This window comes from Chanodichthys erythropterus, chromosome 7 (genome assembly GCF_024489055.1).
Source record: "Chanodichthys erythropterus isolate Z2021 chromosome 7, ASM2448905v1, whole genome shotgun sequence".
Taxonomy (NCBI): domain Eukaryota; kingdom Metazoa; phylum Chordata; class Actinopteri; order Cypriniformes; family Xenocyprididae; genus Chanodichthys; species Chanodichthys erythropterus.
The window spans coordinates 41,281,960-41,295,030 of NC_090227.1; positions in this window are offsets into that span (position 1 = coordinate 41,281,960).

Here is a 13,071-nt window from a genome sequence, read left to right on the forward strand (position 1 = left end):
TACATACAGAGCTTCTTTGTTTGTGAAAGTCTACTGTCAAACAGAACACCTACATGTCTGGCATACAGAACTATATGGGACAAGAGAGCCTAGATCAAGATCGAGATTACCATGTTCTTCTAAGTGATAAGCGACTGTAAGGTATAATTTAGGGGGAAATAGATCTGAGTATCATCTAAACAGTGGAAAGACCTCATATTTGTTGAAAATAGAGCCTAAAGGGAGAATGTATAAACAAAACATTACAGGGCAAAGAATAGAGCCATGTGGTACACGTACACTACAACAGAAGTGCACAGCACTGCGAGTGTACAGAATCTTGTTTGGTTGTTTATATATATATATATATATATATATATATATATATATATATATATATATATATATATATATATATATATATAACCCCAACTTGCCCCTATGCGACCTGTATCTGAACTTTTCATGACAGTCTGAACGACACAGATTCGATCTTTTCAAATGTGACCCAGGCCACTTGGGTATGTGGTCCTGAATCCGATACGTATCCGATCTTTTGAAATGCGACCTCCGTCTGAACGGCCAGACCACATGTATCCGACCCGTACGTCATTGATACGCTACAAATGTCATAATTGTGCGTTGAAGTAGGCGGGAACGAGAAGATAAACAACAACCATGGCGGACGATGCTGCTGAGACCAGTCAATGGAAGGGAAGCGAGGTCACAGATTTAATTTAATATTTGGGGTGACAGCTCTATTCAGGCCAAACTCGAGGGCTTTTATCGGAACCGGGCGGTTTACGAAAACATTTCCAGCGAAATGGCCGAGCGTGGTTACAGACGATCCTGGCTCCAATGCCAGCGAAAAATAAAAAGCCTCCGAGCCAAATACAAGGAGGTTAAAGCCTGGAACAAACGAAGTGGCCGTCTACTTCCGCAAACAACGAGTGACGTCGTTGACCGTTGCGTACTCTTCTGCGCATGCGGGTCACTTTTGGGTCATTTCACGTTCACGCAGGAGATCACAAAAGGTCGCATTTAATTGAAAATGTGAACGGCCTTGCAAAAAAATCGAATTTTTTCAAAAAATCGGAATTGAGCATTAAGCCCTGCAGTGTGAACGTAGCAGTCGCTTTTCACTTGCATATATATACAGTGTAACGATACCCTCACGTCACGATTCGACACACATCACGATATTGAAGTCACAATATGATATTATTGTGATAGACATATGGTAATAGGATATCAAAAATGTACTGCTGATTATTACATTGGGGGTACAATGAAAAGCCTTGGATTTGGTGCTGGTGGTATCCCAATGCACAGGAGCTTTCCTAGAATCCATAGCAATAGGCACATGTTAAGCTTTAGGTGGTCTATAATATCTTTACATATTTGCAAAGAGATGGGCTTGAAAACAGATCATGTAGAGGAACAGGATGTAGCACCAGATGAGGCATACAAAGAAAGAATCATCTGGGATCTTACTAAAGTGATCTTATCAAAAAGTGTTCACAGAGAGAGAGACAAACATTTGTTTCAGGCACAACAAAGTTAACAGTGGCAAAGAGGACTTAGGTCTATGTCTGTTTTTTATGATTAACTCAGAGAGGAATGTTATCTATGTAATCAAAAAAAGTTACTGTAGTCTGATTATGAGGTAATATAATCGAATTACATGTATGCTACTTTAATTATTGGAATCTGATTATGCAATTCAGATTACATGTGTATCAGTTACTATCCTGCACTGTGTGCAGACTACAAAACTGACAGGAGTAGCTCAGGTGGAAGACAGTGACTGGATCTGATGCACAGCTCATTTCTCCATCGCTGTCAGTTACTGCAGTATTTTGCAACCCTGGAGGGATTGTCAACAGCAGCCTCTACAGTCATAATAATTATTTCATGAATAATGCCTATTCTACTCTGTTAATCCTATAGATACAAATATTTAAGCAATTAGACACATTTTGTAATCATTTGTAAGTTTAGCTACAGGTACAGTACAGGTTATGCTTATCCAGTAGAAATCATTGTTTAAGGTTAATAATAAAACAGGAGGTCATATGTTTAATGAGAGCTGTAAAATATGAACATATTTTGTATTAATGCACACCATTAACTAGCAGGCACAATGACCTCTTTGACAGAATGAAGTCAGGTGCTGTTTGAAATGAAAAATATTTTTGAAGTAATAACCTGAGGCACTAAGGCACACCCAAACCAGAAACTGTTGGATTTAAGACATTCTACATATTTCTCTTCTTAGATGCATCCTGTAGAAATATGTTTTGTGCTGCTTCTGGGTGTGGGAATATCCGTGAAATTCATTAGTTGCCATCAGAAATATGATTACCTTTTTTTCCTCTCTGTTTCCCGGAGTTGAACAGTATTTACTGACATTCCAAGCCAAACTTATTGTATACTCAAGAAGGTATGTGAACAACAGAGAGAGAGAGAGTCTCCACCCAACAAGTAATAGAACAGAAACCACCCAAATTACCACAGAGTATTTAAGAAGATAGAAAAATGCACAAATCTATCTGGAAACCTTTTGAAATATGCTGGATAACCTTTTGGAGTTTCCAAATAGATTTGTGCATTTTTTCCAATGAACTTTTCAGACACAGGGTGTCACTGTGTGCAGTGTCCTGCTCTCTCCTCTCACGCACTGTTTGTTTTCCTACTTTTTTGAGCTTTGAGTGGTAGTTGGCCATGTAAATGTTGTCATAAATTGACATTAGAGATAAGCTGGAATCAGGATCCACGCCCCGGATCCTTAAAAATTCTTAAATTAGTTAGGCCTTCATTAGCATTAAAATGCAACCAAACTATCACTGAAATGAAGATTTAAATCAAATTTTCACTCGTTGCTTTCTGAAATCTAAAAAAAAAAAAAAAGAGCGATAAAGAAAAATGGGTGAATGAGAAAATAAAATGCAAACCATGTTTGATAAGTTATTAAAATCACAATAAACCGTGCAAGAGATCTGCATCACTCACACACTGACAGGCAGTCTTCTGTGCACACACACTCGAAGCTTGCGCACAGGAAGCCACCCATCTATCAAATACACACATTTGTGTGTCAAAAAACAACAACAGCAAACAAACATTGCTGCGAGGGTGTATCTAATACTGCCACAGAGGGAGTGATAGTAAATTTTACATCTTTCTCTCTGACTGCCATGATCCATCTCTTTCTTTTTTTGTTTTCATCTATTGTAAAGAAAGGCAATATTTGATTATTTTCTTTCACCATTGGAGCAAATGGTAATGTTAAAATTGAATTTGCTATGGTCTCCTAGATTCCTCTATAGATCTTTACCCTGCTATGGTTTATTTAAACACAGAATTTTGCTTATGTATATCATTTTAAAAATTTACATTTTCAGGCTTTTACTATTCATTAAGGTTTCAACTTTGGCAATGGGATGTATAAACATTGCAGTGTTGAAGTAATGAGTGCGATTATGTACATCAAAGTGTCTCCAAGGACTGAGCCTGTTAAAAAGAGACAAATTTTGTCTGAAATAGTTGGTGGTGGTGTGGAAGGGTTTTGTATCCCTGCTGAAAAATCCAGCATAAACTATCATGAATTCCATGTTGGTCCAGGTTGGTTTATGATGACTAGAGCCGGTATAGGTCTGTTCTAGCTAGTAAACCAGCACTCGCGCTTCCCATGCTGCGCACCGGCAAAACAGCATCCCAGCATGCAAAACATCTAGCAATGCCAAATTTTTCAGGAGGAATCACACACGCTTACTTCATGCTTTAAATTATTATACTGAAATGTACACTTGCATTTCACAGACAGTTTTTTCTTGTGGGGCACTCAGATGTATATATATGGGGACTTCACTCTAAGCTTCAGAATCTTAGGGTTCTTATAGACATAACATGCAATGTTCATGCCTTCATTAATCAGACTTGAACAGAAGCTAGTGGGAAACATTTAACATTAAGCTCACACCAAATAGCTCAACACAAGGGCTTCAAAGAGACAAAATGGAACATTCAAACAAAAACTGCATTCTGCAAGACTTACTTGAATAAAATCTGGTGTCTTCTTAAAAAAATCTCTAAATTGCAGGCTCTGATTTTGGAATGACTGCCTTGTGGTCTGTATTCTTCTCCTTCAGCAGATAAAAAGACCAGCAAATATTGTCAAAATTAAAAAGAAAATCTGAAGGGGAGGGAATACGGAGAAAGGAGCGTAAGTGATCTAAGGAGCAATACAAGCCCTGCCCTGCATTTAGATGGCTGTATATGCACTGTTTGAACAGGGGAATCACAAAGCACCTTTATATGAATACATTCTATGAATTATTAATGATAACAATAAAACCTTATCATTATCTCACTTTTTATGTTTTACTTTTCTGAATGGTCACTTGTGCTCTTGCATTTGTATGACTTTTGCTTACTTCTCAAACTTTGCGCTACTGCAAATATTGTTCTGTCTTGTATGATAACTTGCTTTTGAAGTTTCTCATTTGTTCCTTGCAATAAAAGCGTATGTCAAATGACTAAATGTAAATTTAATGTTTGGGTTTGTCTACAGAAGACTTTGTTTAGCTATAAAGGTATGCAATAGGACAAGCAAGGCCAGAAAAACAAAAAAGTGAATGGCAGTGCAAAAAAACGACAAAGAAGTGCAATATAAAGGACTGTTTCATTGAACTAAATGCAACTAACTGAGAAATGTCCAAATGAAGATTCTTTCATAGAGATTACATTATTATGACAGAACAGCAAAGCATTGAATTGATACTTCAAAACTTTGCTTGAGAAGTTAATATATTGTTTATTTAATTTCCAAAACATTGAACATAAGCCTCACACTGGCATTCAGCTGGGCCCAGTTCCAGGACAGTTTAATATTTGTCACATACTGGCTATGATGAAGCACACAAGGAAAGAGAGAGAACAAAAACAGAATTTAAATGTTCAGTCCAAAAAGGGAACAACAGGAGATCACTGGAAAAAAACATAAACAACTTATTTTACCACACAATGAACTAAACAGAGTATATATACAGAGAAGCAAACAAGGGAACTAAATGATAGATCGCAGAGAGAGGCGATGGACCTAGGCATAGACAAAGAGCCAGCGAGACTGGCACCGATGGTCCTGGAGGCCGAGGCGGAGCTGCAGTGATGAGCATCCGTGGTGGAGCCAGGGTGCCAGAGGACTGAGTTGGAGCCAGTGTGAGTGAAGAACAAGGCGGAACACGACGGAGCCGAAGGGATGGGGGGATGAACCATAGCTTAAGGCCTGTAAGTTCGTGGCACATGTAGAGTGCCAACTGACCAAGGCAGAGTTGGAGGGACGAGGGAGCCCAGTGGAGCTTTAAAGATGATGGTCCTAGGTGGAACCGAGGGAGGAGGGAGCCAAGGCAAAACTGACAGGTCGACATGCCGAGGTAGAGAGACTGGATCGATGCATGGAGGTGGAGCCAGGGGATCTTTGGGTTCCTTGCCGCTGTCACTTTTGGCTTGCTTAGTTGGGGACACTTGACATTTGATGTATGCAAACTGAACTGAGCTGGATGATGACATCACTGTTCACTCCAGTGCTGATATTGATAACTAAATTAATAACTACTGATTCTTACAACCGAATGAATCAATACTAAATTTACTTAAGATGGACAATGACACCATTTTCTTTAAGAGCTGCTGTGCAGCCAAATAAAGGTGAAATAAAGGTGACTTGACTCGACTTGACCTGGTCAGGTGAACCGTTGGGCTCGGGCAATGGGCTTGGACTTTGGGATGAACCATGTTTCAGTCCTGCCTGCTGGCACTGTGATCGTGGTAGGCTGTAGCTCTCTGTGGCGAGGGGGGCGTGGTTCGGCGAGGTCTGCAACGGGAGAGAGCGTCGGGAGATCTTTGGTGAGTGAGCGGGTTAAATGTAATTCACGAACACCTGTTTCTCATTCCGGTAATTGGCGCGGAGACAGGATAAAATGCCGTGAGAAGCAGGAGTGTGTGAAAGAGAGGGGAACTGCTGACTGAGCCGCTGGTGCACGACAACACTGCTGGAGTGAAGCCCATTGTGGATTGTATATACCGAGACTGGAGTGAAGCCCTTTGTGGATTATTTTGTTTTGCTGTTGTGCGTTGCACAGTTTTTCTGTTGGACATTTGTATTTACTGAATAAAGCTCAGTCAGCAGTTAAATGCCGACCCTATCCCCTTCCTTCCTATATCTACGAACATTGACTGTGTTACACTCTCCATCTGAGGTCCAGATCCAGATCCATTGTTCACCAGCACACACTCCACAAATGTGGTGAAATCTCCCCGAGGACCATTCACTGGGAGGTGTGATGTTGTCCGGATAGTTCATTATGCACAACAGATCTAAAAGTCCAGAGTGTGGTCCTCCAGTGAACGTCCTTCTGCTGGTCCATTGGCGAGGGGGGAGAAAAAAAGAAAAAACCTGCAAAAAAATCTCTTCTGGGACCAGTATTGGCTTTACTGGCTGTAATGAAACGCACAAGGAAATAGATAATAATAAGTCCAAAAAGGGAAGAAGCAGGAGATCAGTGGAGAAAATGTAAACAAACACATTAATCTAAGAAGATACCAGACAATGAATTAACAAAACAGGGAGTTTATATACAGAGAAGCAAACAAGGTAACTAAATGATACACAGGTGTAATTAATCAGAAACCTAGGAAATTAACAAGGAATAAAACCTCAGGAAACAGGGAAAACCAAACTAAAACACTAAACATAACCATTATTATACTGATAAGGCACTAATTATTTTCATGTTATTGTGATTACATTTAATAGTGTCATTCAATTGTTAGCCTTTTAAAGATTAACTTAAAATGATTCTGAAAAGGTGATAGAATGGAAAAGGTAATGTAAAAATAGGGGAAATGTACAATTTAATATCCACTATCGACTGATAGCAACTGAAAATCACTAATATTGGCATATGGTGCCTTTAGCAGTAAAATTGCAGATTTAATGTGTAAGCAACTGCCATCTGTATAGTTCTCCTGTTACTAGCATACTAGCATTCCATAGTAAAATCCATCTAGCCTTCAATCCTGCTACTGCTCCCGGCCGCTTTCCAGAAGAGGGTGGAGATTTAACATCTCGTGCTTCGGTTGCTCAACAACAACAAAGCTGGAGAATCTCACACAGCCAAAATGAGGATTGTAAGTAAAGGTGTTCAGCCTTACATTGTTCAAACCAGAGTCGACACTGTACTGTACCAGACACTGTAGCATCTGGATAGATCCGGCATGGTCAATCAACTTTGGAATTTTCAGAATGCTTTGAGCCTGCTGAACTGTGTTTGTAAATCACGGATCGGCACCGGCTGGTCCAGGAAAATCAGACACTTTGGCACTTTTGTTACTCTGTCAGAAACTAACTAGAGAACCCTATCACTAGCTCTGGAGACTTCAAAAGGATCACCCTCCCTTTGTCGGCCAAGAGAGACCAGCCAAATTCCAACATACACCACAAATACACAGAAACATGCTTAGAAATGGTATGTACAGTTATTCTCAAAATATGACTGTGCTAAAATGTACTCCTCATGTATGTCAAGTGCATGTATGTTGTCCTGGTGTTTAGACTTTGTGCTAGTGTCATTTCTAATGATAAAAATTTGTCTGTAAACTATAACTTCTTTTATATGCTTTTCTTACATGGCAAGTTTAGGTTCGTTATAAAGCTCTCTGTAAGCCTCATTCAACGATGTATATCAATTCAATTTAATTCACATTTATTTGTATAGTGCTTTTCACGATACATATAATTTCAAAGCAGCTTTACAGAGAATGAAACACCACAATTTAAAGAATGCAGTTAGCAAATAATTTAGGCAATTCATTTTACAATCACTGTTTGCAGTTTAACTGAACATAGAAGCAATGAGCTCCTGGAAAAATTAATTACATTAACAATAATTAGGATATAGAAATTGTGCAGTGTGCATGTTGATCCAGATGATTGCATCTTCTGAAGTCCTCGCAGGAGTTGGCACCATCTCTTCATAGGTGTTGGTCATCCGAGGTCTTCTTAAGAGGCTGGATCCAAACTGAAGCTGATGTCCTCTCTAGTCACCTCAGGACGAGTGTCCCGAGGTAAAACAGAAAAGCAAATGGAGAATAATTAGCGTAGCTGCTGTTCATAACATTAAGCAAAGATAGTCATGTGCAATTGATCTGATATAAGATGCATTATGTGAATGCTTGGCTAAAGAGGTGTGTTTTTAATCTAGATTTAAACTGGGTGAGCATATGTAGGCTATGTATGTCACATGTATGTATGTCATATAACTATAAAATGTATTGTTCTATTTTGAATGGTACTTTGAAGAAAAATGTACCCTGATCTAACACACTCATAAATTATGCAAACCAGGCCACAAGACAAGACAAAGGGAAGTTTGCCAGCCAAACATTGCCACGCATCTATTGGCCGTTCCAACCAAGGAGGCCTGTTATCTTGGTTTTCCATAAAAGCAACAACACGCAACTTTTCCTTTGTCTTACGTTTTGCCTCTGAATCATCCATCGCCCTCTCTCGTGAACGTCTCTCCTGGACGGCTCAGGCGACCGCGCTCATATCACTCGCTATTCGGCATCGGGAGGACCATCTTCTTGGCACAAGCTTTGCTTTTGTCAAGCCTTTCGTCATCTGCCATCACCCAGGAGACAGACTCTCTCTTCTTTCTTTTCCGGTTATATTACTCTTCAGTTGAAACCTCGATTGAACAACCCGCCGAAGAAACACCCTCCTGAAGAAGGACCAATGACCAAACCTGACCAAAACTGAAACTCTAAACCACAGCACGAACCTATATGCAAGTATTAACTTCTTTAAGATTTTGTGTACTGAGTTTCCTTGCTGGCTCTCAGAGGTTCAACTGTTGTAATTTGCCAATCTTTGATTACTTGTCTTCTCTCTTTTCCTGCTTTTACTTTCGCTCTTGTATATATGTGTATATCCTGTGTATATATTTAGATGCATAACCTTTTCATATATTAAACACATTATTCACGCTCGATTGCTCAGCTGCTCATTCAACAAAAACCAGGTCACTTTAACGTTTTCGATTTGCGCTTTGATGCTAGAATAGGAAGTCATTCTCGTGGCCAGAGAATAACCTTTCTTTTTATAATCATCTGTGAGGACGGTTTGCTGGACAAACTGATATAGTTTCTCTAAATAATTATTAAACCAGAACTAATCATATATGTAATTGATTATAATTTGTTGTAATTAATTCACAATATGTGTTAATTCCCCCTTGGGTTAATATATGCATCATAAATAATCAAGGCTTTATGATTTATTATATTCATATATTTCACCCATAAATTGAGTAAACCTGTACAGAATCATTACAACACTGATGGAGAGACTGCAACTTTTAGAATGCATCAAGACATTTCTGAATGGTTAGTGGATAAATTTATGTAGTTGCTGTGGAGTTGATTCAACTTATCGACTAGCATGTGCCGTCATGTTAATCTTTTGAACAAATCCAGCACTGAATTGATCCTCGTTTGTGAAGCAGTCCAGCGTAAAATGACGGCATGATAACCTTCTCTAAAGGAGCCCAACATGGCCTCACCCCCTTTGTTGTGTGTTCTCGGGGGCGGGGTTTATGTAAATCTTAAGGGTTAGTGATGTCACAAACCCGGGAAGAAGCTCATTGTAGTCCCTACCAGCCGTTTGTTGTTGTCCTTAAAAAGCGATTGCTGTAAAAGAAAATATCTCCCTTTGCACTGAACTTTGAGCATTGTAACTTTGCAGATGTTGTTTATGCTCCAACGCCGTGGTACTTTTGGTGGAATACAAGGGAATGGAGAAAACCAACCAACGACAATACCGCCACTGAGGGTTAGCTAAAACTGGACTCTGTGGGATATAACTATTATGAGTGTACTTCGTCACCCTGTATCAAGTTTGTCACATTCAGTGATCCCACTCAGCCTCCCTCTCCTGCCTCCACATCCTGATTTATTCATTTCATTCATAGTTTGTTCCTCTTCAGTTACCTTTTCCCTTTGTTATATTCACCCGCATCTATTCATTTGTTACCACTGTTGATTAATTAGTTGTCACCATGTGTATTTAAGTTCCTCATTTCCTCTTGTTCATGGTCCAGTATTGTTTGTGTTTAGCAATCGGTTTCGTATGTGTTCCCCCATTTGGATTACCTGGATTACTTTAATAAACACGCTTTTACTTTGATCTACATCGCCTATCATCTTCATCCTTGGACTAAAAGTGACACATTTCAAATAACTGATAATGAGTGGAGAAAATTATTTTCCTTCTACCATGAACTGTTTTTTGCGGTGCCTCCTTCAAAAGCAACTATCGCAGCCATGTCAAGCACAAAGATAGTTCGGAGTAAGACATGCATTTTTGGGGCATTAAATAATGCCACAAAAAATAGTTAATTGACTACAAACTGTAGGATTTATTTAAGTACTCTCCTCTCATTCATTGTGCGTCTGAAAGGAAAACGTCTCGGGTTACGTCTGTAACCCTGGTTCCCTGAATAAGGGAACGAGACGCTGCGTAGTCGCTTTGGGAACGCCTCTGCGTGATTACGTCTTGAAGCACTCGTGAAATCAAACCAATAGTGTAGCGGGACGTCAGAGCGGGTGACGTCACGGACCAGGAAACTATAAAGCACCCCTGAGAACAAAGAACGCCAGCTTCTGATATGGATGAAGCAGACGCTCACAGGCGTGCAGGGAGTATGGCTAAGCTACGCAGCATCTCGTTCCCTTATTCAGGGAACCAGGGTTACAGACGTAACCCGAGACGTTCCCTTTCATGGGAACATCGACGCTGCGTAGTCGCTTTGGGAACGCTATCCCAACTAGGCCATAAGACCAAATGCCTGTTGTGTTATTATTTCAGGATGACAGGACTGAGGACCCTGGAGTGGAGCCCAAATCGAGGTTATAAAACCTCGCAACCCTCCATCCTTCTTCCGAACTATGAAGTATCGGCTGTAAAACCCTGACTGCATGCTGGCGGGAGGAACCTTCTCTATAGCCCCCTTCTGCAAAAGTGTCATCACTTCCTGTTCCATGCACTTGGCACTTGGCTCGACGCCCTGAAGCGGCGCACCGGCAGGGAACAGTCGAATCAGGTGCTGACCGACCCCCCTCAGAGGATCGGGAGGGGCTGCTGTGCCCCGCGACACACGAGGTGGCGGGGTTAACAGGATAGCCCCCTGAGGGCACCGAAGATGGGTCAACTTTATAGATTTTAATTTTTCTGGACCCTCTCCGGAGGGGGCTGCCCTCAGAAGTCCTGGACCCCTCGTGTCAGGACTTTTTCGCAGCCTTCCTGGCGATAATAACAGCCCGCAGATCTGATTTACCGCGGGAAGGCTTCACTTGTGCTGTCCTACCCGGTCCCCAAGATCTTTTCGGGGGAGCACAGGTAGCAACACTTTGTTTTTGCTGCGCCCTATGCGCAGATGAGGAGCTTGTAGACGCCAGCAGCCCCAGCAGAGCGGCGAGGGAAGAACTTTTGAAAGGCCGCAGACTGACGTTTTGCCTCCTGGAACCTCCTGGAGTCGCCGAAGAGGCCCTGAACAGACACTGGCGCATCGAGAAGCACTGCCTTATCACGTTCTTTAATATCTGACAAGTTCAGCCATAAATGCCTCTCCGTGGCCACCAGGGCTGCCATAGACCGGCCGATTGCTTTTGCCGTCTCCTTGGTGGCCCGGAGAGCTAAGTCAGTCGCCTTTCTCAACTCTTGAATACATTCAAAAGACGCCTCGCCTCTCTGGTCTATTTCCCGCAGCAGGTCAGCTTGGTATGCCTGGAGGACCGACATAGTATGCAGACATGCTGCTGCCTGACCCGCTGAGGTATAAGCCCTGCCCACCAATGCTGATGTTGTACGCAGGGGTCTGGTGGGCAAAGTCGGGAATTTTAACGACGATGCTGACTCAGGCGAGAGATAGCTCGCGAGCGTCTCTTCAACCTGAGGCATCGCCGTATAACCGTGTTCTTTCCCCCCCATGATGTTACTGTATAGAGACGTTGTAGGGTTATAAACACAGAAATGTGCCGGACTCTGCCACGATCTCGACACCTCTGTGTGGAGATCTGGGAAGAATGGCAATCCCCGGGGCTGAGGTTGAGCTCGGGCAGGGAGAAAGCGCTCATCTAGTTTGCTTTTAACTCGCGCTTCAGAACTTTCTTCCGGCCATTCAATTTTTAGTTTATCAACTGCCCGAGTCAAAACCTCTAACAGCTCCTCATATGCTGGAGATGCGGGTGGCGGGCCCTCATCTCCAGCGCCGGCGCTCACTACATCCATCTCCTCGGAGACAGATAAGTGAAGCTCCGGTGCCTCCACTCTGGGGGAAGAAACCGCTACGCGTGCTTCCGCGGCCAGAGAAGTGGCAGCAGATCTGGCAGGTGAGGGTCGAGATAGGGCAGGACCCGTCTCTAACCCCTCCACCAGATCCATTTGTGAACCCCAGGAACGAAGTCTACGCTGTGCCTCGGCAGCAGCAGGACCCGAGCCCTGGGGAACACTTGCCGCAGTGTCCTCTTTTTTATCAAAGAACGAGCGGCGTGATCGGAGTACACAGAGCGTTAGTTTTTCACAATGCACGCAGACAGCTCCCTCGAGAGCTGCCTGTGCATGCTCCACTCCCATACAAGCAACGCACATATCATGTGTATCCCCGCCCATGATGAAACGAGGGCAGGGAAGAGCACATTTCGTAAACTGCTGCTTGTCTTTCTCCGCCATAATCGTGTCTTTGCAATATATAAAATAATATATATATATATATATATATATATTATATATATATATATATGCTTGGTGACTAAAACACTCTTGTCCTCGGACGAAGAGATATTTTGTTTGCTGCAAATAACGACAGACAACACCAAATAAGACACACAACACAGAGCGCTTTGCTGAAGACGCAGAAGCTGGCGTTCTTTGTTCTCAGGGGTGCTTTATAGTTTCCTGGTCCGTGATGTCACCCGCTCTGACGTCCCGCTACACTATTGGTTTGATTTCACGAGTGCTTCAAGACGTAATCA